The 27,317-nt window shown below is 47.6% G+C and overlaps 1 protein-coding gene across 3 annotated transcripts in view; it reads right to left on the bottom strand.

Annotated features, from left to right (window-relative positions):
- NTRK3 (neurotrophic receptor tyrosine kinase 3) overlaps window positions 1-27,317 on the bottom strand; it is a gene marked incomplete at its 5' end in the record, with an annotated part of 581,909 nt that overhangs the window by 478,003 nt on the left and 76,589 nt on the right. For 2 of the 3 annotated variants that reach the window (XM_079911026.1, XM_079911027.1), the window contains one exon: window positions 9,935-10,021. Of the gene's footprint in view, window positions 1-9,118; window positions 9,148-9,934; window positions 10,022-27,317 lie in introns of those variants that run through there. The other variant, XM_079911028.1, reaches the window with a different exon arrangement.

The following is a 27,317-nucleotide window of genomic DNA, read 5'->3' as shown; positions in this document are numbered from 1 at the left end:
GGCTGGGTCATGTGGGGCCCAGTAGGCCAAGATAGGAAGTTTGGAAAGGTTTTATATGGCAGAGTGACGTTATCTGATTTATATTCCCAAAAGATTCCTGTGGTTACTTTGTGGAGAAATGGATGTTAGTGGAAGCAGGGGAAGAAGTCGGGAGGGCACTGCAGTAGACAAGGGGAGTGTTCTGATTATCTATCACTGCACAACAAACCAAATTTAGTAGCACTAAAACAATAACCATTTTATTATGCTCATGGATTCTGTGAATCAAGAATTCAGAAAGGGCACAGGGACAATGGCTTCCCCCTGCTCCGTGATGTCTGGATCCTCAGCTGGGAGGCTTCAAATGGCTGGGGATGATTTAAACGTCTGAAAACTGCAAAAGCTTGGCTTAGTTGGAACTGTCAACTGGAACCCCTACTTGTGCCTCTCTTGGGCTTCTTCACAGCATGACCGCTCAGGTCCCAAAGGGAGTGTTTTAAGAGAATCAGTCAGAAGCCTTGTATGACCTATCTTGAGAAGTCACATAGTATCACTTCTGCCATACTTTACTGGTCAAAGTAGTCTCAGGTCCTTGCAGATTCAAGGGGAGGGAACACCACCCTTCACCTCTCAATGAGAGGAGTGTCAAAGAATTTGAGGACCATGTTTTAAAACTGCTAAGGGAGAGATGATTGTGGCTACGACTACTGCCGTAGAAGTAGAGATAGTGGGAGAAGACAGAGTCAAGACACATTCAGAAGCCAAGCCAAGGACCTTTCTATTGAATTTTGTGCTCAAGAAAGAGCGGGGGAGCGGGTGATATAAAAAATGAATCAGAGATGACTTCTAGGTTTTTGGTCTGAGCATTTGGATAGATGATAGTGCCATTTATGAGATGGGGTGAAGTTATCCCAGAAGGTTTTATTTCATAGAAAAGGAAAAGTTAAAAGAAAATTACATTTTTTGAGTAACAAATATACAGACTTTGTGCTTGAAATGCGTTTTTTCATCTAATCTTTAAAATAGCCCTGTGAAGTAGGTATTTTCATTTCCATTTTTTGGATGAAGAAACCAAGTTCCCACAGGTAAGTTACGTGCATAAGGTTACACAGCAAGTAAGTGGCAGAGCCAGGAATCAAACTTCAAAGACTCTGTTCTTTCCATTCAATTACACTCTTTCCCAAGGGGTCACTGAAGCTCAGAAAGATTAAGTAATTTACCCAAGATCACAAAGCTAGGAAATGACAGAACCAGAGTTTAAAATAAGTGCTGGCCCTAATCTCCTCTTAGCCATACAGGTGGTGATTGAAGGCAACAGAGCAGGTGTATCAATAGGAAGAATACAAACACTCTTGAGTAAGAGCGCCAAGGTTCCTCATGGCCCCCAATGACCCCTGGATGGTCTCATGCACATTGCAGTGCCCTGTGAATGGCAGATGATTCTCAATTTTAAAAAAAAGGAAGAAAAAAAGGAAAAGGAAAAAAGACCTGCTATTAAATGCCTTGACCTAAAAGTTACTCCTTAAAAATTGTCCACAGATCATTCTATCCACCCAGGACATGGTATTATGGATGTTCCTTGAAGACACAGGGCTGCATGGGTGTTTGCCCAAAGGGAACAGTGGTATCATCAACTTTTGAAATACAAGAGAGAAACTGTCTGTTTTTTTGTTTGTTTGTTTTGTGCTTTTTCAGTATGCGGGCTTCTCACTGCTGTGGCCTCTCCCGCCGCGGAGCACAGGCTCCGGACACGCAGGCTCAGCGGCCATGGCTCATGGGCCCAGCCGCTCCGCGGCATGTGGGATCTTCCCGGACTGGGGCACGAACCTGTGTCACCTGCATCGGCAGGCGGACTCTCAACCACTGCGCCACCAGGAAAGCCCAAAAACTGTCTGTTTTGCTTAAATCTTGAATCTTTGATCATCCACATCCAGCGTCTTTGATGGTGGCAGCAATCTACAACTGTTGAAAATTAACACTCAGGTAGGAAACAGGTTAAAGAGGCAGTGAGAAGAGAAATTAAAGTCTGAGATCTGAACAGCCGTACACTTTTTCTCCATCTGCTTGCCACTCAGAAGATGGGGCTTGTTTGTTGTCTCTCTCTGCCACTGGGAGTGAAATTTCTTGAGACCTTGGACTTATCTGCCATGTTCATTCAGTCTCTAGCACCTAAAAAAGGATCTAGTATGGAGTACATCCTCAATAATTACTTGTTGAGTAAATGAATCAATAACCTAGTTCATATTCTTTACTCCTACACTATAGAATGGCATCTTTCTTTCATTGGTGAAGTCTCAGGGAGCCAAATCAATTGCAGACTTCCCATCCCAACTGCCCACCACCTGGACCAGGGTAACTTCCTCCCGAGAACAGCACAGGGCTTCCTGATGTCTGGCACTCTGCCTGGCGGGCATCCCTCCATCCATGAGCCTGTTGGTGCCTCCATGTGGCCAGCAGTCCCTAGGCCAAGAAAGTGTCAGATGTACCAGGCAACCAGTGAGAGGTACCCACTGTGTCTCTCCAGGATGCCAGTCCTGCAGTTAGGAGCAGCTAGGACACATCCTCGGCTGTATCCCCAGCCTGTCCCCAGCCTGACCACACCAACCAGCCAGCCTCGGCTCCCTGCCCAGAGCTGTCACCAGCCTTCCACCCAGAGAAATGCCCATCTGGGCTTTGGATTCAACAGGGGACTAAGCTCAGGATATTTGATGACCGTAGACAGCCATAAGAGTGAAAAAAGAAAGCAAGGGGGTGTGAAGGAGAGACGGAAAAAGAAGAAATGACAAATGGACATTAGTTTCAAAAGGAATGGATTTCTGTGGGAGGAGAGAAAAGGACAAAGTGAGAAACTCTTTCTTCTTATGATGAATTTTTCCCAAACATGTCAAATTCTTCTCCAGAAACTTGAATAAGCTGTAATCAAAGGTCCTCATGAACCCTGGAGGCAGACAGACCTGGTTTTGATTCCTGGCTCTGGCTTCTGCCTGCTCTGTGGCTTCTGTGGCCTCTCTGGACCTGTTTCCTCCTTGTAAAGTGGGGAAATAGCTTGTAGGAGGCTGTGAAAATTCAGTGAGAGCTTGTCTTGTGCACCTTGTAGCCACTCAAAAAGATGTTCATTTTTTCCCTCCCCTTGTTCTCCCACTATGTGAAGACCTGCTTTGGACTGGGCTTTATTTTTAGGTTGCGGATTTGTCTGTTCCAAAGCCCCTGAAAAGCATCTGAACTAGGATTGCGAGCTCAGGAAAGAGATCTATTTATGAAGGAGACCTGTGATAAATGTTACTACACCCCAAGCTAGCAGTCAGCTGAAGCTGTTCCAGGGAACATATCCACCTTCGATGCTGCAGCTCACCTGAGAGTCTCGTGGTGAGACAAACCAGGGGGCTGCACGGGGAGTGGGAGGTCACACAGGTGGGGACAGGGAGGAGGAGGAGGAAGGAGGATCACACACACACACACACACACACGTAAGCTCAGGCCTCAAGGATGCTCTGGGAAGCAGTATGGGGAGCAGAGAGGGTCCTCTCTCCAGTCAGGAGACTGGGCTCCATGAGGCTCTTTCCTTCTCTGCATCTAGGTCTTCTTATCCATAAAGCAAGAAAGTCAAAAAAGGTGGCCCTAAAGGTGGCCCCTTGTGCCCTGAAAGTCTGGCGCACAGAGACTTCTCCTGCCCAGGCCCCAGACCACAATGCCACAGGGGCCTCAGCAGTGTCCTGGGAGGGCATAGGGAAGCTGATAGGGTGAGGAGGCCAGCAGTGCCCATTACGCAAGGCATCTCTTAGCCATAGGCATGACTAATCCACTGCTAATGGCAGCAGATCTGAGGCTCTTGGAAACTCAGAAACTTTGGCTCAATCCCTGAACCCCTTGCTTCCTTCTTCCAGGGCCCTTTTCTTACTGCAAAGCCCAAGCGCTCAAGGAACTCAACCTCAGACCTCTCCTCCAATGCCTCCGAGATAAAAAAGCTGGGTTTATGGAGGACCCTAAATTAGACTCACAGCAGAGCAGGAAAAGGAAGCCAGCATTCTAGTGTGAGCAGAAAAAGTCAGTAATAATAACAGCCTCTAGTCATTGGTTGAGAGCATCGGGTGCAGGTGGGAGCTCTCATTTCATTCCCTCCACGGCTCTATGAAAAGGTGCTATCATTATCCTCACTGTGCAGATGAGGAAGCTAAGGCCGGGGAGGTTAACAAGTTCATCCATGATGGGTTAGTAGGTGGCAGAGCTGTGATTCCAGACGGAGCCTACTGAAACCAAAGCTTGTCCACAGAGCTTGCAAGCTGGAGGTCTCTGCCACTGCACAACGCAAAGAGAAGGTTTCAAAGAGGACAGGTAAAGTGTGTACGTCCTGTGCAGGGACAGACACCAAACATTTCCAGTGGAGCCATCAGGGATGCAGGAAGGAGAAGCAGGAGGGCAAGCTGTGTCCTGGACCACAGCCCCGAAGGACTCTGGGAACTCCTTGGGAGGAATTCAGGGCTGGCAATGGTCTGTGTAAATGTCCCTGAAATTCTACGGATGGAAGCCGTACCCAACAGGTCCTTTAATGCAGACAATAGAAGCCAACTCTGGTTAGTATATCTGATACAGGAAAGGAGTATATTGGAAAGAGATCAGAAGAACTAATGGCAGCCCTAGAGAACTTGGCAGCAATCAGTAGAGACCTGGCAGCCACGAGCTCCCCAAGTTCACCCTGGCACCAACACCCGACTGGTGAGGCTACTGACTCTCCTCAGCCATCCTGTCCCAGTGATTCATCTCTGCCGCTCCTATGTCTCTGCACCACTCCCTCCACATTCACAGGTCCAGGTAGCGGCCTCCAAGGAGCCCAGACTAGGAGGGCTGTGTGTGTGTGTGTGTGTGTGTGTGTGTGTGTGTGTGTGTGTGTGTGTGAGAGAGAGAGAGAGAGAGAGAGAGAGAGAGACAAGGGGGTGGATTCCAGGAGAAGAAGTGGTTGGCATCTTTTGCCTCCCATGGTAGAAGGTGGGTTCCTGCCTCCCACCAAGATTTTCTCAAAGCATGGATTCTCCCAAATAAAAAGTGTGCCTGCATGCTGGCTAGCCAAACAAAGACAATGTCCACCTGAGATGCCGAGCCATTGTTTGTCCCAGGTTTGTGACAGCCACAGAGCTCACAAAGGGCTTTCTCGGACACTTCTGGAAGGTGGACAGAGTAGATACTAGGATTCTGGCTCTGGATGGGAAACTAAGGTTCAGGGAGATGATGTGTCACCTGGCCAAGAGGTGGTGTGGGCCAGGGATGAGGACCCAGGGCCTTGCCTCTGTTTGCACAATACTTTTCCTATTATGGCGGCTGACATGCTCACCTGGAGCCCAGCTTCCTCCAGAACTCCCTGATGCCACCGCAGGGCACCTCCAAGGAAACCTGTCTCACTGTCACTGGGCAGACAGGCAAACCCGAACACAGCAGGGGTCGGAAAAGACCTTCTGAGTCCTCTGTCTCTTTCTTCTGACAAGCTCAGCACACTTCCCGGAGACCCTCTTCTTCATCCCCCCTAAATGCTGGGAAATGGCAGACAAAGAAAGGAGACCACTGAGGTCAGAAAAGGGAAGTCTCCTGCCACGTGACTTTGTGGGCTCACCCCACTGATATGTGTCCGTGGCTCATGCTGCAATTTGATGCCAGACCCAGAGAGCAAATTTCAGCTCCTCACCAGCGGAGTGGCCTTGATGTGTCACGTTAGCCCCAGCCTTTTGCATCCAACGTGGAACAGTAAAACAATGATCCATCTCATGGTGCTGTGGGAGGCATTAAATGAGAGAAGGAGGTACCCCTGAGTAGGACCATGAAGTGAACAATTATTACTGTAACCAGCAACCTAGACAAGCTGCACTTGCTGGCTTACAAACACAAACGCCTTTGCTTTTTGTTTTATTCTCCACACTGTCTGACCTCCTTTCTCAGCCCGTGGTACATTGAGCAGATCGCCTGTGTTTTCCGGTTATTTTCAGGTATTAACAGTTTTTACATGTAGTGAAAGGCTGGAAGAGTCTAATAGAAAATCTTTGGTCTCATCTGATCTAAATGGCTCCATTCCCCCTGCCCGGAGCCCAAAGACATAGTGGGTTCCTCCATTCTTCTTGTCTCCTTCTCCGCCCCCTTCACACAGCTGCTTCTAGTGCCTCTAAGAACAGGATAGAGGGCTAGGAAGGGAGGGGAAATAAGGGTCAGAGAAGTTCTCATTGGATTGGTTCTGTTGTGGTCTGCCACTGATGTCATCTGCCACCGATGGCTTTTTTAAAAAATTATTATCGGTAAGGACACTTAGCATGAGACCTATGCTTAACACATTTTTAAATGCACGTTAAGTATTGTTAACCATAGGCATGATGTTGCATACAACAGGTCTCTAGAACTTATTCAGCTTATATAATGAAAACTTTTATACCCACTGAACAGAAACCCCCATCTTCCTCTCCCCCCAACCCCCGGCAACCACTGTTCTACTCTCTGTTTCTGTAAGTTTAACTATTATAGATTCCTGGCTTACTTCACTTAGCATAATGTCCTCCAGGTTCATCCATGTTGCTGCAAATGGTAGGATTTTCTACGGCTGAATAATATTCTATTACATGTATATACCACGTTTTCTTTATCCATTCATCCATCAATTGACATTTAGGTTGTTTTCACATCTTGGCTATTGTGAATAATGTTGGAATGAACATGGGAATGCAGATAATCTCTTTGAGATCTTGATTTCAATTCTTTTGGTTGTACACCCTAAAGTGGAATTGCTGGATCAGATGGTAATTCTATTTTTTATTTTCTGAGGGACTTTCATACTGTTTTTCATAGCAGCTGCACCATATTACACTCCATCAACAACGTATGAGAGTTCCATTTCTCCACATCCTGGCCAACACTTGTTATTTTTTGTTTTCTGATAATAGACATCTTAACTGGTATGAGGTAATAATTCACTGTAATTTTGAGTTGCATAATTAGTAATGTTAAGCATCTTTTCATATATCTGTTGGCCATTTGTATGTCTTCTCTGGAGAAATGTCTCTTCAAGTGCTCTGCCCGTTTTTCAATCGGGTTATCTGGGTTTTTGCTGCGGAGCTGTAGGAGTCTGTAGGGGTTTTGAGGGCCCCACCCTCCCCCTTTGGGAGCCTCTCTCTCGGCGTGGCGTCCTTATGCAAGGGAAGTGCTCTCTGGTGACTGCCTCACCACTCCTTCTAGAGCCCACATCCAGGGGCACAACCACACAACCTCTTTTCGTTGGGGGAGTCATCTTGCATGGAGCCCTTTCCAAATGGCTTCTATCCCATCACCCTCATAACACTCAGAAAAAGTTCACTGGAATTGGGAAGGGCAAGCCCCTCCCACCTCACTCTTTCTCTGTGTTCTGACAGGACAGGCATTTCCAGCCAGTTCCAGCCTTTAGATGCTTTTCACAAGAGTCAGACCCAACCCCTATACCCACAAACGCTGGAAGACACAAATCATGCTCTCTCAACAAAGTTCTTTCACCTCACTCTACCAGTATCCTGGAGTCCACAGAGTTCCTCCCCACAGCTGGAGGAAAGTAAGGGGCATCCCCTCCCCTCCCCGAATGAATATCATGTTCCATTATTATCAGGCAGATTACATAAGAGGCCGTTTTGTTAACTCATCTTTAACTGGCATTGGGGTTTTGTGCGCAGCCCCTCGTGCTCAGGAAGAGCCCAGGGGAGCTGTGAACTTCCAGAGAAATGTGTTCTCACAACTGCTCTGTGTGTCCAGGAGCATTTCTCCAACCAGGACTGCAGACAGAGCTCGGTGGGGCTGGGGGGACAGACAAAGCTGGTCTCCCCCTCGTTCAGGATGTGGTGTCTAGAAGCAGAAGCTGTCCCTGGGCCCCTGTGTGAGGGCCCAAGGATCAGGACAGCTCCTGTGGAAGAGGGAGAGCTGGGGCTGGAGGCTTGGTGAGCCAGGAAGTCAAGGGCAAGACATGCAGGGAGCTCTGTGAGCCTTCGTCTGCCCCAACACACCTGGTGGTCCTCACAGAGGGGCAAGCTTTCCTTCTGCAGAGCAAAGGAGGGAATGAGGACTAAGATGACTGTAGAATAATGATGATGGTGAGGATGATGCTGGTGGTGGTGGTGATGATGGTGATGACGATGGTGGTGGTGATGATGGTGATGATGGTGGTGGTGGTGGTGATGATTATGATGGTGGTGGTGGTTGTGGTGAGATGATGGTGATGGTGATGATGATAGTATGGTGGTGATGATGATGGTAATGGTGTTGATGATGATGGTGATGATAATGATGATGGTGGGGGGGGTGATGATGATGATGGTGGTGGTGGTGATGAGGATGGTGATGGTGGTGATGATGATGGTGATAGCTGCCACAATTTGCTAAACTCTTATCACAAGTCATCACAGGCCTAGGTTACATGTATTGTCTTGTTTAATCTTCATAAGAACACTCTGAGGTGTGGCAGGTGGAATAATGGACCCTAAAGATGTTTCCATCCTGATCCCCAGAACCTCTGAATATATTATGCTACATGCAAGGGGGAATTCAGGTTGCAGATTGAATTAAGGTTACCAATCAGTTGAACTTAAAATAGGGAAATTATTCTGGAGGAAGAAGAGTGGGTGTCAGAGAGATGCCATGTGAGAAAGACTCAACCAGCTGGTGCTGACTTTGAGGATGGAAGGGGCCACAAGCTACAGAATGGGGGTAAGGAAAAGGCAGGGAAGCAGATTCTCCCATAGAACCTCCAGAAAGGAACCCAACCCTGCTAACACTTGGATTTTAACCTAGTTGAGACCCATTTTGGCCTTCTGACCTCCAAAAATGTAACATAATAAATTTCTGTTGTTTTAAGCCGCTAAGATTGTGATGATTTGTTGCAGCAGCAATAGAAAACAAATACAAATGGATACTCTTATCAGATGAGAAAATCGAGGCTCAGAGATATAAAGCAACTTGTCTAAGATCATATAGCTTGGAAGGGCAATGAAAAATTGGAATTTGGATGTACAGACTGTTCCAAATCCAGGGCTTTTTTTACTCTGTCCTGCTGCTCTTTGATGGGGGTGGTTTTGATGTGCTCCCTCCATTGCACACTTGCCATCTCACTGAACCTTCACAGCAAGCCCATGAAGTCAATAACACTTACCATTTTGCTGATGTGGAAGCTGGGGACTCTAGGAGGTGACGGGACTCAATCAGGCCTCACAGCTGGAACATAGGAAGAATGGAAGCCCCTGACGATTGAGCTGTAGTTACCTACATCAGCTCCTCCCTGACACTCCTCTGAAGCCAAGCCACTTCTTTTATCCATTCAACATTTACTAAATGGTGTGCTAAGTTCTGGGCAAGAGTTCTGGGACCACAGAGAGAGATGCAACCCCATTCCAGTCCTTGGGTTCCCTGCAATCTAAGCTTTCCTATAATGTAGAGAAAAAGTCTGCTCCTTTTTTCCATTCTTGGCCTCCACACCTCAGTTCTAAGTCTTGGATCATGTGTCCCAGAGGTCATGGAGCAGAGCCTGACTTATTCTTTTATCTAGATTCATGTTAGCCCAAGATTCCATCCCAGAGGGAAAGCATCTCAGCTGCTGCTACTAGCATAATGATCTCTGGACAGTGAGATCTGGTTCCATTACATCTGTGAGTTTCTGGCTTCCCTCTCCCCACCCTCATAATCATCTCCTTAAGGCCTTCCAAGAAAAGAAGGATCTGTGCCCCTGCACTGATAGAAAATCTACCCCAGGGTTCAGCCCCATGGATGAGAGGGTAGGGGCAGCAGAGGCACAAGGGACAGAGAAAAATACTCCCACAGTGGCTAGATGTGCAATCACTACAAATGTGAGGAGGAGACTGGATGACTTTGGCTTTCCCAGTTGGTACCCCTGCCCAGTCTGCTGGGCTTTGTGCCTGGGTGAGTGATAAGGAGGCTTTTCATTGACAACTACCCTGGAGGAAAGACTTACTTGGCAGATGTTTCCCAGGGAAATGCTCTTCCTCTTCATCATGGATCTTCAGATCCTCCAGGTTAAGGTTCCAATGTCTGTTATCAACTGGAAAGAGGTGATTACAAATGATCAGTCTCTCTTGGTCTTCACAACAGGAAAGGATGTGATCTAAGGAAAGGATTGTTGATTTCACTTCAAGGATGTGGTGTCTCCAGACCAAGAAGAGGTAGGTCATAGGGAGGAGCCTTGCTTGTTCATGCAGAAAAACCCAGTCTCATCTCTGTCTACTCGTTGATGTGCCCCAAAGGACCTGTCCTGGGAACCACCCCAGTGTTTTTTTTTCCCAGATGATTTCCAGTGTGGCCAGGGCTCAGCCCTCCACGTTCCTCATTATGCTTAGCTGATTCCCAATATTTGGTCTTACTCCTGGCAAGAGAAGTTGGGCGAGGAGTAGAGGTGCCCATCTTACAAGACAAGAACACTCAAAGGGATGCTCAAAATAGAAGGAGAAGATCCTCGGAAGGATCCAACATCAGGACCAGCCTGAAGAGAGAATGAAAGGAGAGAGTGAGGTTGACAGTCTTGCAGATGATGGACAGGTCAAGAAGGTGAGGATGGAAAAAGTCTTTGACACCCATCTGTGCACAGAAGTTTAATGAGCTTCTACATATTCATGGAAGGTAGAGTCTCCTTTCTGGTGAAGTACCTGTCCTCCTTTCTAACTAATGCTTATTCTGGAGTGGGTATGAGGCTGTGACATGGTTTACCTTCATTTATTACCCTGAAAGCTTAAATAACATCAGCTGAATCAACTGAATCAATGGTTTGTTTTTGTTTTTTGGGGTTTTTTTTTGCGGTACGCGGGCCTCTCACTGTTGTGGCCTCTCCTGTTGAGGAGCACAAGCTCCAGACGCGCAGGCTCAGCAGCCATGGCTCACGGGCCCAGCCGCTCTGCGGCATGTGGGATCTTCCTGGACCGGGGCACAAACCCGTGTCCCCTGCATCGGCAGGCGGACTCTCAACCACTGCACCACCAGGGAAGCCCCTGAATCAATAATTTGGAAGAGGTAAAATGGGTACAAGTTTGAGGGGCATAAGAAGTCACCACTGAGGCAGTGCTCATGGCCTGGCTGGGGTCAGAGACATTCTTCCTTCCAGAAAGAAGGGAATGGTCAGAGCTGGTAGGGGAAGGAGGCAGCATTTAAGGATTGAGGGATTGAGAAGAATTTTAAGAAGAGTTTGCTGAATGAACAAAGGTCTTTGGGAGAAAAACAACAATAAAAGAGGACAAGCTAGGGAAGGAAAGACTGTTAAGAAATTTGTTTAATGGGTGAAGCATCCACTTCAGAACCAAGTCAGTAATATGAAGGGACAGCACCCCAGGTTGAGAGAATGCTCGTGTGGAAAGGGCAGACCACAACCCTTCAGCCTAAAGGAATAGGAAGTTACCAAGGCCATGGTTGTGGGAGCACCCTTAGGATTAAATAAGAAGTTTGATTGCTAATGTAGGGGGATAAAGAAAATTACTATTTTACCAGATGGCACCAGAGAACCTCCTAGGGAAGGAACTATCTTTGTTTGTGAAAATATCATCAGAGTTTCTTAGGTGGTGCAAGGTGGGATCCTGGAGAACTAGATTGGAAGGAAACAAGGAGAAAGTTAAGCTCTTTGGCAAGTTAAATGCATAGAAACTTAGATGTAGAGAAGAGAAAAAGGACGGAGGAGAGAGAAGGCCTAGGAACATCACTGGGGGCTTACGTTGTAAGAAATGGCTGAGGGAGGACTTCCCCTCAGTGGTTAAGACTCCGCCACATTTCCACTGCAGAAGCGTGGGTTCAATCCCTTGTCAGGGAAATAATATCCTGCAGGCTGTGCAGCGCGGCCAGGAAAAAAATATATATCTGAGGGACAGGGAAGGGAAATATTCGACTTTAAATTATCTGGCTGCAGTGCTGGGATGTTCCTTTCCACAATATGCCTTCAAATCACAAGGCAAAATCTACTATGCACAACTACCTCATGTGAATTGTATTTGGGAGGTGTGAAGGTGCAAAAAGGCAGATCAGGAAAAGCTTTTGGGACTTCCCTGGTGGTGCAGTGATTAAGAATACGCCTGCCAATGCAGGGGACACACGTTCGTGCCCTGGTCTGGGAAGATCCCACATGCCACAGAGCAACTAAGCCCGTGCGCCACAGCTACTGAGCCTGAGCTCTAGAGCCCACAAGCCACAACTACTGAGCCTGCGTGCCACAACTACTGAAGCCCACGTGACTAGAGCCCGTGCTCTGCAACGAGAAGCGACCATAATGAGAAGCACGTGCACTGCAATGAAGGGTAGCTCCTGCTCGCCACAACTAGAGAAAGCCTGCGCACAGCAGTGAAGACCCAATGCAGCCAAAAATAAATAAATTTATTTATAAAAAAAAAAAAGAAGAAAAGCTTGTGTCCCTTATCAGAGCTGTAACCCAGGTGAAGATAAAGGTCCATGGCACTAAATACATAACAAGAATTATCAACCTCCCCAGCCCTTCCCCCTCCCCCACCCCTGCCCCTGAAATCAGAGCCATTGTTGACTAGGAAAGCTTTTGAAATTTACAAAAACCAAGAGAGGGAGCTACATTGGCCTCACCTTCCCAAAGACAGAGGAGTGGGGGATTTGAGTCAACTTCAGCTAGTCCTTTAGACAGTGCATCTCAAATTTCCATGCACAATGAAATCACCTGGATTCTTATTAAAACATAGATTTCTGGCCCCCACTCCCTGAGAGTGTGATTCATCAAGTTTGGGTGGGGCCCATGGATTTTCATTTCTAATAAGTTCCCAGGGGGTGCTGATGCTGCTATGAATAACAGTGGTTAAAAGATAGGATGACCCCAGCCCCTAAAAGTACCCTTAGGACACGTCTTTCCTGAATCTACCTCTCTTGCCCGGGAACCCAAAAGTCCATGCAGTGTGAGGTTTGTGTAATACCCAGAACTTCTAATCATCATTTACTGCTACCTTACCCAGGAAAACAAGGAGGACCTTGTGAGAAAGTATCTTTTGGATCCTTCCTTCAGACCCATGTGCAGCAGCTAGGCTACTTCATGGATGGATAAAATGGGAAACCACCAGCATATTTCCCGTCACTCAGCATCCTATTTGCCTAATGCCTTGTCCATCTCTTCGACTTAAACTGTGAGCTCCATGAGCGCAGGGTCTGGCACATAGTGACTGCTTAATAACTGTTTGGTACGTAATAGGGTGAACAAATTACCCCTTTTGAAGTCCTGAACAGGAAAAACATTTCACTCTGGGCAGGAAAGTGGGGAGCTGAGGTCCACAGGGTGGGCCCAAGGTCAAAGGTTTCCCCTCTTTACAATCCCATGAACTCTGGTCTCCCAGCCTCCTCCTTCCCTCAAGAAACTGTGGGCTCCCCAGTTCTAGACCTAAGACTGTGTTGACCAAGGGGGAAGATGCCACCTCTTGGGAGAGAAAGAGGAGAAGGCGAGGAGGGGCTCTGGCCAGCACAGAGGGCTGAAAGAAAAGAAATAACATTTCCCCAGGGCTACGGAGGCTGTCTCTGAGCAGATGATGCAAAGTTTGTGAGGGAGGCTGCCACCGCCCCCCAGCCCTTCACCATTCTCCCATTCTGCCTCCCTGCCCCCTCCCCGCCTCCTACTCAGAACCAGTGACTAATTGCATCGCATTTCTCTTTGACTTGCGTCACCCAGCAGAGAGTGTGTGGTTGTTTTTACAGCTTATTCTTTCAGGGATTCTAAGTGACATTTTTTAAGTGCTCTTCTCCTGTCTTGGAGGAGCACACCCTCCTCTACTCTCTCCCCCTCAATCTCTCTTGATCTCTCCCCTGCTCAGCTCAGTTCCCTTTCCAAGAGCTGCTGGTAAGAATAAGAACAACTCAGAGGTAGGGGGCAGGCCCCACAAAGGCAGCAGAGAGGCTTTCCTGCTCCCTGACCCTTGGGAGACCCCAACAGGAAAAGCCCCTCAGGAGGCACCCCCCAACCCTGCAAGAGAGGGCCCACACTGAAAGTCACACCTGGTCAGCTGTCCTCGCTCCCTTCCTTCCTTCCTTTTCTTCTTTCCTTCCATCTATGAACATTTTCTGAGCACCAATTGAGTGCCAGCCCCAAGTATGGAGTGGCAAGCAAAACAAACATAATTTCTGTCCCCAGGGTGATGGGTGGAGGGGGAGGTCCATTGTTATCCATCAGTAAACTGATGATTACAACTCAGTGGGTATATCCTATAATTTGGAAGGCTATAGGGACTATTACATTGCATTGAGTAGGCACCAAACCTAACCTGGGGGAAGAAGGATGATCAGGGGAGGCTTCTAGAAGGTGATGTTACAAAATGAGGATGAGATGCTGTAGAAGGGGGACAGGGAATGGATAGAAATAAAGCAAAAAAAAAAACTATCATCATGGTTAGGATACAGTAGAAAAAGCAAAGGAGTGAGACACAGCTCAATGTGAGCCATCAGGCAACCATCTGTGAGCCTGGAGCTTCCTCCATAAAACAAGGGTGTTGGGCTAGATCACCTCTAAAATCCCCTTTAGCTCTAAAACTTTGATGGTTAGTCAGGATCCAAAAAAAAAAAGGCAAACAGCACTATGAAGGAGACCTGTAGAGTGAAATGGACAATGGGCTTGGAGTCTGAGGACCTGTCTTTAAATGCAGGCCACTTGCTACCTGTGGGACCTTGGACAAGGCAGATAAGGTACATGAGCCTCAGTCTCCTCAGCTGTAAATTGGGGATAAGAATGTTAGCTATTTCACAGGACTATTAGTAGAATAATATTAGTAGTATTTATTGCTAATAAATTAATAATTTATTACTACTAATAAAATTATTAGTAGAATAATCCTGTGGAATTCTAACAAGAGAATGCATTTGCAAGTGTATATTGAGCACAGGCGTGACTAAGTTCTGAGCTACTGTTGCCAGGGGTGTATCTATTGGCCCACACAAAATGTTAAGGACATAGGGATCTCTTTTTAGTTTAAATTTCAAGTAAAGACTCTTCCCATCAAAAAAAAGGGAGTTGCTTAACATCCAAAATTCCAATGGTCAGACAGCATGGAGTGCAGCTGCCAACACAACACTGCTGATCTCAACGGGCTTTTTCTTCCAGCCAGAAAAGCCACTGATGGGGACAGGACACTGCAATATCACAGGATCTCCCTAGATTACCAAAGACTTCCCACTCCAAGGGCCTCAAAGCAAGAAGCAGGCATCTCAGCACAGAGTGGACCCCAGAATACAGAGGGGCACTTGGACCAAAATCCACACCAGACCACGACCAGTCTCAAATCCACTGAGCTAAGAGACCTGACCTGCTCCTTAGTGAAGAGGACGCAGAGGTCAACATCAGGACAGCCCACATTGTCTCTGCTTGTGGAGATCACTGGTCAGCTGTCACAAGAGTGAGCCCTTCCCAGGAAATACTTTGGACAACATCCAGAAGTCTCCAGTTGAAGAAGAGCTCTCATTCCACACACAAACCTGGGCTAGTGCTCCTTGCCTGACGATTACAGTCAGGACTCCAGTGCCAAGAGGGAGCAAAGCCAGGGGAGCCACTGCCTTCCAGAGTTCCATCTGGGGGTTGCTGCTGTTACAAAATGTCTAGCATATAGTGTTTGTCACACAACAGCTGACACCAAATGCTACTTGAACAACATCTTACTTGTGTCTACTATTTGCAAGTGATTTTCCCTCTATTATCTCCTTTAATGCTTTCAATAACCTGGAGAGAAAGCTGACATAACAATACTCATTGTGACAGCCAGTAGTGCTGTTCACCAAACCTTTCCAGATCTCCCCCTTTCTGGGCATATGGTAAGATTGCTCTTCCCTTCACCTTTGGAATTAGAGATGACTATGTGACTTGCTCTGACTAATGAAAAATGAGCAGAATAATGTGTGTTACTTCCAGCTGGAAGTACCATCATTTGCGCCCAGTCTCCCTGTCCCACTACCACAGAAATCAGCAATGTTTCTGATGGTAACTATTTTTGCCCATCTCTGTCCTAAAATAAAGACAACATGTAGCAGAGCCCTCAGTAGACCCAAGATGGACACAAAAAGTGAGTAAGAAATAAATCTTTGCTGTATTCAGCAACTGAGGTTTGAGGGTTGCTTGCTACTGCAGCATGAGCCTATGCTGACTGATACAAGCATGTCACAGATAAGAAAGCCAATACTGAAATAGGTTAAGTGAACTTACTTGCCTTAAGTAACACAGCAAGATAGTGGCAAAACAAGCATTTAAAGGACATTCTTTTTGAAGCTAAGTTCAATATTGCAAAACTAGTTTGAGTCTTGAACTTAGACCCTTTGAAACTAGAACTACATAACTTCTTTTATCCTTGTCATCAGTCCCCAGGAGCTCAGCTTCTGGCAGAAAAGAACACACAGAACAGTCAGTTCATGAGTATCTTCATATGTTGAAACTTCCAGGAGGCTGGAACTTTCCAAATATAGCCAAAGCTCACACTATCTGTAAGCAGATAAGGCCCTGTATTCTGCCTCAGTTTCCCTACTAATGGAAGAACAAAACCTGGCTTAGGTCACCAGCCCTTTCTACTTTCCTATTTAGGGCTATGTGAAGAGACTAGTACAGGCATACCTGTACTTGAACCAAGAGACGGCTTAAGCAGGGGAGGCCAAAAGTCCTGCCCACAAAGAATTACATCCCCCTTAATCCATGCCAGACTACCAGGTAATTCCGAAGAAACCTAAGAGGTCTGGGAAGGCTGGGAATAACTGTCAATGGAGTTCACTCATCAGTGACGAGAAGTGGACTGGGGCCTCAGAGGTACAGCCATGTCCAGCATAGACTGCTCCTCTAAGAAGAGGAGTAGATCCAGCTCTGTCACCTGGAGGTAAAAACAGCCTGGTCACTGCTCTTAGGATTAGCTGCTGGTCCAAGCCTTTTAATGGAAGACCTGGGTATACCGCACAGCCAGCCTCACCCCAGCCCAAGCCTGCATAATGGCCTCTTGGGCAGCCCATCAGACCTGTGGTCACTACACAATGTCCTTTGTAGGTTCCTCTGAGTTCACTCACCCTTGTCAAGCAGTTCCAATGTGCTAGGATGGTGGGGTGGGTGTGGTATCTCGGCTCCCAAAAAGGAGCACAGGGATGTCCAAGACAGGAGGCGCTGGTGTAAATCCAGCATTTACCAAGTGCATACAGACTTAAATCATTTAGGCTTCACTATCTCCCTGTTGGATTGATGTTCTCTTCATTTTGTAGATGAGGAAACTGAGACCCAGGAGATAGTGCCTGCCAAGTATTAAGTACTCACGTAAATAATAATTCTTATTATTGTCATCATCATCATTATCATCATTTGGAAGATCCAGACTTCAAAGAGTTCCATGGTATCTCCAAATTCCTTCTTTTAGATACCAGCAGACTCTTTAGATCAAAATTTCTCAAACTTTGATGCAAATCAGAATTACTTTGAGAGTTCTGAAAAAAATGCACCTGCACGGATTCTACCCCAATCCAACTAAATAAGAACCTATAGGTTTGGAGCTCAGGCTTTGGCCTTTTATCTTGCAGATAATTCTACTATACCTCCTAAGTTAGAGAACCACTGACATAGATGGAAGAAAGTTCTACAACCACCCACCTACCTACACACCCACCCCCCCATCCCAATATCTCAGTCTCCTCTGCATTGGGATAGGGCCTCTAAAGTCTGATTTCCATTGTCTTAAAGCTTGGGGGCCTCATCTCTGATCCTTAGGGATCAGCCTCCCCACTGCTGGAGGACACAGCCTCTAAGATGGCCCCGAATTTGATCCTCACTTCCTGGTTATACCCCTGTGTAAGTCACTCTCTTTGAGTGTGGGCTGGATTTATTGACTCATTTCTAACAAAAAAGAATATGGCAGAAGTGATGGGATGTCACTTCCAATACTGGGTTATAAAAAGACTGTGGCTTCCATCTTGGGCACCCTCTTCTGCTCTCACACTCGCTCACTCTGAAGGGATTCAGCCGCTATATTGTGAGCTGCCCTATGGAGAGGCCTGTGTGGCAAAGAACTGATGTCTCTAGCCAACAACCTACCAACAGCCATGTGAGTGAACTTGGAAGTGAATCCTCCCTCATCAAGCCTTGAGATGACTACAGCTCCAGCCAACCTTGAATACAGCCTTGTGAGAGACCCCCAGCCAGGGGGGTGTCCAAAAAGCATTACTAATAAAAGCCTAGCTTCCTACAAAGACATCAAGACTATTATCAATACATTTGTTCAGGAAAAACTCTTCCCAGTGTTGTCCTGTTCACACTTGTATTAGTTTTTCTTACCAACAGAATTTCTTACAAACAGAAATGGTGAAACAGTAAATGGTCATTGTTTAAGCCATGAAATTTGGAGGTAATATGTTAAGAAGCCATAGGTAACTAATACAATTACCCTTGGGGCTAGAGCATAGTGGTAGGCAGAATAATAACCCGCTCCCCAACCCCTGCAAAAGATGCCCAAATCCTAGTCCCTGGAACCTGTGACTGTGTTACTTTATATGACAAAATGGACTTTGCAGATGTGATTGAGTTATGGATCTCGAGATGGGGAGATTTTCCTGGATTATCCTCGTAGGTTCAGTGTAGTCACAAGGGTGACAAGCAGGGAAGAAAGGGGCCAAAGAATCAGAATCAGAGATGAGGCACAGTAAGAAAGGTTCAACATACATTGCTGGCTTTGAAGGTGGAGGAAGAGACCATGAGCCAAGGAATGCAGGCAGCCTCTAGAGGCAGGAAAAGGCAAGGCAACAGGTGTTCCCCTAGAACCTCCAGAAGGAACACGGCATTGCCAACACTTTGATTTTAGCTCAGTGAGATCGATTTCAGACTTCTGACCTCTAGAACTATAAGATGATACGTTTGTGTTATTTTAAGCTACTAAGTGTATAGTAATTTTTTAAAGCAGCAATAGGAAACTAGTGCAAGTGTGAACAGGACAACACTGGGAAGAGTTTTTCCTGAACAAATGTATTGATAATAGTCTTGACATCTCTGTAGGAAGCTAGGCTTTTATTAGTAATGCTATTGGGATGAGGCTATGGGGTTCATGAGAATAAAGATGAAGTAATTAGTTTGCCTCCAGAAGAGAAACCAATGGGAGTGGCTTGCTTTCCTGTCCCCAGAGCACTCACCCAATACCCATCAGCTGCCCCACAAATGCATGCCACAGACTAACTCTTTCGGAAACTTACTCACAGGGTGGGACTAATGCAGGACTCTAATGTGGGTCAACACCACTTGAGACGTCTACGTCATCTCCAAGTACCATCAAGGCAAAGAGCTTCCCACACAATTTTCACCTAGCTTTCCTACTGATGTCCCATCTCCTCCCCACCACTCAACCTCCAGAAGATGGAGGCTGGGTCAAGAGTAATGGGGTAGTACTGGGGAATCCCTAGACTTCCAGACCACTGAGATTTCCAGAGCCGTACCTGATTTTTCTTTACTCAAACAAGTAACCTCCCCATCTCCACCCCAGACAACCCAGGAGTCTACCTACTAGACTGCTATTATATTACAATTTCTCACTTTACTGATCTGATCTAATTCTCTCCCTAGCCAATCAATGAAGCAAATGGAGAAACTAAAGCTCAGAGAAGTTAACTGATTGCAAAGCCAAGAAGAATCCAGATTTCCTGATTCCAGCCCTACATTCTGTCAACAAAACCACACTTTTCCCACTTAACAGCAAAAGAACTTGAATTAAAATCTAATTGCAAGGGCTGTGGAGACAGACAACTGAGTTCCAAGGCTGGCTGTCACAGAATGGCTGTCATTTCCCTGTGCCTCGATTTCCTCATCTATAAAAAGAAGATCTATTAGCGAAACGTGAGACAGAGTTTGTGATAGTGTCAGGAGCTGAGGAGGAATACAGAATTCCCCCCAAAATCACTAGACACCCCCACTCAGATTTCCAGACCCAAAGCTGGAAACCATGAGAAAAAAAAATTCTCCAAAGTTTTTTCTACAACAAACTTTGAATGTGGGTGTGAGCAGTACTTTAAGGGTTTATAAAGTGACACGTGGATCACCTGTCAGGGAGCCAGGATTGGAATACTGGTTTTAATTACACCGAATATTTCACTTTCTTATGCAGAGGCATAATCAATTATCTTATTTAAAGGCATTACGATAACGTGTGTGTAAAATGGAGCCATTCCCTGTATTGCATTAGATTCTACTAATTATAGGAGAATGTTTGGAGCTAAAATGTCAGCTTGTCATCCGGATGGCCTGTAATTCAGGATTTGCATTCACAGATGGGAAGGGAACTCTGACAAAAATTGCGTTCAGCTCCAGCTCATCTGGCCTTCGCCTCACAGGCTCCAGCAGCATGGAGAACACTGAAACATGGATCGTTGCTCTACCCGACCCCTGTCTGCCACGATGGCCGGTGGGTGCTCCAACTCTTCCCTTTCCCAAGAGGGCAAGACTGGAGGAAGGTTTGTGGGGCAGTGACAGGGTGAGAGGGCAGCAAACCACACTAGCTGCAAAAATGGAAGAGCAAAATCCCTCCTGAAGACCCACCCACCCTCCTATTTCATTTTCTTCCTAGTATCTGAGATTCTAAAAGTGACATTTAAAGGGATTTGTGTTCCTAAGAATTTACAATCTTTGGCTTTCTTGGAAATAGCGATCTGATGGATTTAATTCAATGCACATGTATTTCATGAGCGCCTACTATGTGTATCATGCCAGGGAGTTGGCTTAGAGGGCACTGGTTAATAGTGTGGGCTCTAAACTAGACCGCCACATTGGCCTCTGGAACTTACTAGATGTGCACTCTGCACCAAGTAACTCTTGTGCCTCTGATTCCTTGTCTGTAAAATGGGGATAGTAGGATCGTTACAAGGTTGAGATAGATGTTATTTGTGAAGTGCTTAGAAGGAGTCTGATGTCAACTAAGAAGTCAAAGATAGAAATTTCTGTTTTTCACAAGCCACCTAGTCTGTAGTGTTTTGTTATAGCAGCACGAACAGACTGAGACAGCCATCCACCAGGTTTCAATGGTCCCCTGCACCCCGATGAGTCCCACACCTCCACCCAGCCCTGGCCTCTCTCCTGAGCTCAGGCCCACATGGCCAACTGCGTCCACTGTCTCCTTCTCATACCCGTTCATCTCCATCTCAGACCTGCCCTCCTCCCACCTTCCTTAGCGGCATTGTTTACTCACTTCCCCGGGCTGGCAAACTCCATGGCATCTCTGACTCACCCTCCTTGCTCATGTAGTCATTCATCAAATCCTGTTTTGTCTCAGAAAAGTCTTACATGTCATCCCTCTCCCTCATCCCACCACCACCACCACTGTCACATCTCCTTGCTGTGGCGGTCAAGGCCCTTCTCTCCCCCAGTCTCATTGGCAGTGCTTCTCTCTCCCTGAAGACCTACTATGTCCCAGGCACAGTCTCAGACACCTGTCATGGAGACCCTTCCAGGGACAAGGTACTAATCGGAGGTCCTGGGCTACATCTGAGAATCCAAGGCTCAGAGAAGCCAAGCATTTCACTTATCTATTAATCAGTAACAAAGCACGTGAAAACTCAGTGCCCTGAAACAATGATGATTTTTTTATTTCTCACAATACGTGTTTTCAATCTAGGTGATCCTTCTGCAGGTCTTACCTGGGATCCCTCATATGGCTGCAGTCAGCTTACAGCTCACCTGGAGCTGGAAGGTCACCTCACTCACATGTGCTGGCTATGGATGGGAGCACCCTAGTTCTCCTCCACATGGGTTCTCACCCTCTACTAGGTTAGACAGGCTTCCTTTCATGGTGGTCACGGGACAGCATTCCAAGAGAGTAGAAAGCAAAAGCAATAAGGACTCTTAAGGCTTAGGCTCCAGAACCCACCTATGACATTCCCACCATATTCTATTCGTCAAAGAAAGTCATAGACCAACTCAGTGTGATGGGGATGAAGAAACTCTGCCTCTCAGTGCAAGGAGTGGTAACATCCCATCGCAAAAGGGATGCAGGGAGGCCCGATTTGGGGGCCCTAATTAAAATGAACTGGCTACCACACGAAGGAACTTGTCCACAGTAATTCATTCAACTTGAAAATCCTAGAATATGAACCAGGGTCTTCCGATGCCAATGTTCTCCCATTTTTACATTTGCTGTTAGACCTGCTTCCCACCAAGAGGAAGTCAGCAATGGATGGGTCACCAAGAGCAGCCACGGTGGCCACTTGAGCTGCGCCACCCTGAATGAAAGTAGCCAGCACCATCTCATTTTCCAGTAGCTCTGGCTGACGGCAGCTTCCCGTCCCACCTTCCCACTCACTGCATCCAACTTGCCTCCAGCAAGCAGCATAATGCAGGACTCGAGAACTCCCCCAGGTCCCCAGACTCCATTAGGAGCTGATTAAAATTTGATGCTCCCATTTAACACCTATTAGCAAACACAGTGCCCTCCTGCTAAGAGAGAGAACTTGGAAGAGGGGGTCTCCCCAGCTCCCAGTAGCACCCTTCCTGCCAAGGTGGCAAACCATTAGATGAAAGAAAGATAAAGCAGAGATGGATGGGGAAGGAGGACCATCTCTTCCTGAGCCCCAAAGTGGGCCTGAGAGCTTAAGTGTCCCGCAGTGAACAGTGGGACTGGGCCAAAGATAAGAAATTGGCATCTGAGAATCTGCAGCCCTAAGTGATGGAGAGAGGCCACCTTCTCTCCCCTGCCTTCCCACCAAGCAAAGCTCTAAATTGTCCAAGACCATGAGAAGATGTGTCGTGGGAATGAATGTAATCAGGATACAAATGCTCCAAATGGCAAGAATTGGATCTCTGTTCCCAAGGTCAGCTCTGGGAACTCTCCAGAGAAACTCCCAAAGGGCAGGGGATCCCAGAGAAACTGACAGTATTCCATCTCTCCTTCCTAAGCAGAATGTCTCAGGGGCAGACCTGTTGAATTTGGGGTAGGAGTGAAGAGATGATCAGCCAAAGGTTGGCTGAGTGCTTACTATGTACCAGGGCCCGGTGCAAAAGGGGGCTTACACAGAACAGGAAACAGAATATCTACCCTCAAGGAGTGTATAATTTCACCGAGGCCACAGGTGCACACACATGCAGTTAAGTTAACAACACAAGGTGTTGGGAGGAGCATAGAACTAGACTTGGCTCCCAAGCTCATCACTTACTAGCTGCGTGAGAAGCTTCTAAAAAGCTAATTCACACTCTCCTGGTTAACTCTTAGCAAACACTGTGCCCTCCTGCTAGGAGAGAGAACTCAAAGGGGGCTTCCCCGTGACCTTGAAGAGCAGCGTGGCAGCCATGAAGAGGAGCCTAGCAAGTCACATTTAATCTTGAGCCTCATCTGTAAAACGGGGATGATAACACCCATCCGATTGTCATGAAAGTGGGATGATCTAGTGCATGTGAAAGCACCTTGCGAATGTTCAACAGCTATTCAAGGTCACAGCCTTGTGATTAGTGTGTTAAGTATAACCCACCTCCTCCAGGTTGTGGAGCTTCCTGCGGCCACTGAAATAACATGGAAATTGATATGTTTTAAGGTTTATCCAGGAAGCTTTGTTCCCTACGAGGCCCTCTCCCTAAGATACAAAGCCCTTCCAGTCCCACCCCATAACCATGGCTTCGACCACATCCCATAATAGGTGTTTTCACAGCAGAGCCCATGATAGTCCTTCGGGGAGCAGGGTGACTAGGGGAGCCCCATGATGACCCTTGCCTGTAATTTGGACATTGCCCCAACACACTCACCTCCCCCTTCAGGATCCTGTGGTTAATTGATGGCTCCCATGATCTCTGCCTCCCCCTTTGGCCTTTTCCTCTAACCAGGGTCTTCTGCTCTGGGACTCATCACCCTCGGCTTCTCTTTGAAGCCCTGTGTTTCCTCTTTTACCCAGAACAAGAACTTGGCCAGCCCTCAGCACCACTTTCTGAGGGTAACAGGGACATCACACCATCACGGCGCCAGGGGAGGGCCGGCTCGTCAGGGAAGACTGCAAGGGAGGTGGGCGCCCAGCTGCACCTTGAGGAAAGCATCTCCCAGATCTATAGAGGGATGGGGTGGTCTCAGCAGAGGGGCCACGGTGTCTTGCTGGGGCCAGTGCAGCAGAGGTTCTGTTGGGAACAGTAAGAACTGGACCTGAATGAGAAGACTGGAGCCCTGTGGAGGCCGGGCCTTCCCTGCCAGGTTGGGGAGCCAGATGTGCCCTTCGAACCGTGGAACCCACCGCAAGTTGGGCGCTTTTGAGCAGTAGAGGGATGGAATGGAATTAAGGGTTTGGGGATGGTACCCTAGCAGGGGTTGGGGAGGTGCCTTTTCCGGGAGGACAGCTTTGGATGCAGGGTGACTGGAACCACCCCTGCGGCCCCGTCAGTACCCCCCACCAGGCTTCACAAAGGGAGACCGCAGCCAGAGGCTCAGCAGGTTGCCCGAGGTCTCTCTCAACCACCCCCTTGATTCCTTGCTCTGGAATTAAATGTAGACTCCCAGCAGAGGAGCTACTTGCCTGACTTCTGTCACCCCAACCCCTGCCACCTCCCCGTGCTCTGCTGTACTCTCCTCCACCGCCTCCAGTGTGACCAGGTGCCCATAAAAATGTCCTTTCGGGTTTTGGGTGCCTCATGCTCCCAAACTGCCTCCGGCAGGGTGTCCAGGTTGAAAGATGTTGGCATATAGAGTAATTAACCCAAGATCCGAGCTCCCCTTTTTCACTCACCAGCTGTGTCACCTGGGGCAAACTGCTTAATCTTTCCAGGCCTTGATTTTCTTATCTGTAAAGTGAGACCATAAACTCCCTTTGCAGGACAGTGGTGGGATTGAATGACATAATGTCTATAAAGCTCCTGGTGCAGAACCTGGAACACGAGTGGGAGGCCCCTCCCTGCCCCTCCTCTGAGGCACCATTAGATACCTATTAGCCATCATAGTGAGGGCACATAATGGGGTGCTTGTTCACAAATGGCACTCCATTGGGAATGCGACCTCAGAGATGACCTCCTCTCCTCCCTGCCCCCATATCTGGGCTGTTTCCACCTGTGGATTCTCCTCTCCAGTCTGGCTTCTTGCTCCTGTCCCTGCTGTTACTGACTCCGTTCAGGCTCTCATCACCCCTCCCACAATCTACTGAGACAACCGCTTCCCGGCCCTCCTGCCATGACGGGGGCTGGGGGGGCTTTTCTACAAAGTCAAGAAATCTCCACTAGAGCCCCACGGCCCTCAGGATCAGCTCAACTCCTTTTCATGGCTTATAAGGGCTTCCCAATCCCACCCCAACCTTCTTTCCAGTCTTACCCGCTGCTCACTGCCCCACCTCGCATCTGTAGTCCAATCGCTCCAAACTCCCCACTGTCCGGCAGGCACCCCTGCTCCTGCCTCCTTGCCCAAGTAACAGCACTTGCCTCTGCATAGAAGGCCCACCTCTCCCCTCCCCAGCATACGGTCCCAGTGAAACCGTCATCTACTGAGAATCTCAGACCCAGCAAAGACTTCCCTGGTACCCCTAATGGACTCCACTGCTTTTTCCTCTATGCTAGAAGTCTGCAAACTATGACCCAAATCCAGCCAACCGCCTGCCTTTCTACGGACCATGAGCTGAAAATGGTTTTACATTTTTAAGTGTTTTTTTAAAAATCAAAAGAAGAAGAATATGTCAGGACACGTAAAAATGTCGTGAAATTCAAATTTCAGTGTCCATAAATAGTTTCATCAGAATCCAGGCACGCACGTTCGTTTATGTATTGTTTCAGGCTGCTTCTGCGTGACAAGGGCAAAGTTGAATGGTGGCAAGAGACTGCATGGCCCGCAAAGTCTAAAACATTTACTCTCGTGGCCCTTGACTTAGTAGAAAAGCTTGCTGACCCCAGATCTAGGCTGCTACGATTTTCATTTCAAACAGCTCTTGTCCTAGGATTCCCTGTCTTCTCTGTGGATGATGAGCAAGTTGAGGAAGAATATTGTTCAGCACTGTCCCTTAGGCCTGTTCCAGTCCCTGGCAATAGTAGATGTTCAATTAATATTCTGTTCCCACTGGACACACCTCTTCAACTGTCCCTGCCCCCGCAGGCAGGCTCTGATGCCTGGGATCCCTTATCACCACTTCTACTATCACCCTACCCCCAGCCCTGGCGGTGGTAGGGTCTGCTGGAGACACCTCCTGAAGCAGTGAGCGAAGAGCATTACTCCCACCTACAGACACAGAAACTGCAGTCTAACCGGATGAGCTGATGTGCCTAAGATCATGCATTTAGGAGGGGCAGAGCAGAGATACCAAATCCAGACCTTTCCCTGCACACAGCCCACCATGTGGAGGACCAGGAGAGCCAGGATTCCTTCAGCAGCAGAGTCCCAGGACCAGAGGCAACTCCCCGGGAATGTTTGTGGCGTGGGGCTTATAAGCAGCATTTGTCTAATAAAGTAATTTATGAACATCTTACATCCCCTAATTACTTGTCACAATAATGTGAGGCATCTCCCCACATGCTTGTTTTTCCCTTCTGTGGCACAGAGTGGGAGCTCCTGGGCCTGGGAGGCGGAGATAAATATAGCCCTTCATTTACTCACCAGTCAGGTTGCCTGAATGCACAACCGTACACGTCGCCACCCCGACACATGCTAAGCCCGTGCACGCAAGGGGAGCGGAGCTGCTTGGACCACATGACGTCACTGACACTCTCAGGCCAGTTCTAACTTGGAAAGGGACTTGTCCAGCATGATGCCAACTGTCCACAAGTGGGACCATTCTTTGGGAGTTACTGGGAGGCAGATTTGGGTGTGACATAAGGAGGAGCTTTTCTGATGATGAAGCATCTAACAATGCCCAATAGAGGGCATTTTTCACTAGGTGAGGATGAGTTTGCTTCTGAGGTTCCCATGGGTTCCAAGTCCAAGACATTCTATACTTAGAAATGTTCCACCCACTTTGCCTCAGCCTCCAGCAGCTCAGATTGAAGCACAGGGGGCGTGGGTGGGGCTAGGGATACGGGGGAAAGGCAAGGCTCTCACACAACAGTTCTGCAGCTGTCCTCCAACTCAACTCATGTCTTTCTTTAGGGTCCGATGCCGGGTTCTGTCACCATCTCTGCCTCTTGGGAGAATCAGTAGCAGAACCCAGGACCACATATGTGGTCCTAATTCATTCCTTTCTGGTCCACACTCCCATCCTCCCTCAGCTGTCCCTTCTGGTGCCCTGTGTCCCCCAGGCCTCCCTAACTCCCAGCACCCCCTACTTAGAGCCTTGATCAGACTTTATTTCCCCATCACAGTCTGGAGGCCACAGATACAGTGATCCTAAAGAAAAAGAGTGTGTGTGTGTGTGTGTGTGTGTGTGTGTGTGTGTGTGTGTGTGTGTGTGTGTGTGTTCTCCTCTTTCCATATGTGTACATGAACGGAACTGGCCCC

The sequence above is a fragment of the Stenella coeruleoalba genome (assembly GCF_951394435.1).
Source record: "Stenella coeruleoalba genome assembly, chromosome: 2".
Classification (NCBI taxonomy): Eukaryota; Metazoa; Chordata; class Mammalia; order Artiodactyla; family Delphinidae; genus Stenella; species Stenella coeruleoalba.
This window is presented reverse-complemented; position numbering and strand designations above follow the sequence as displayed.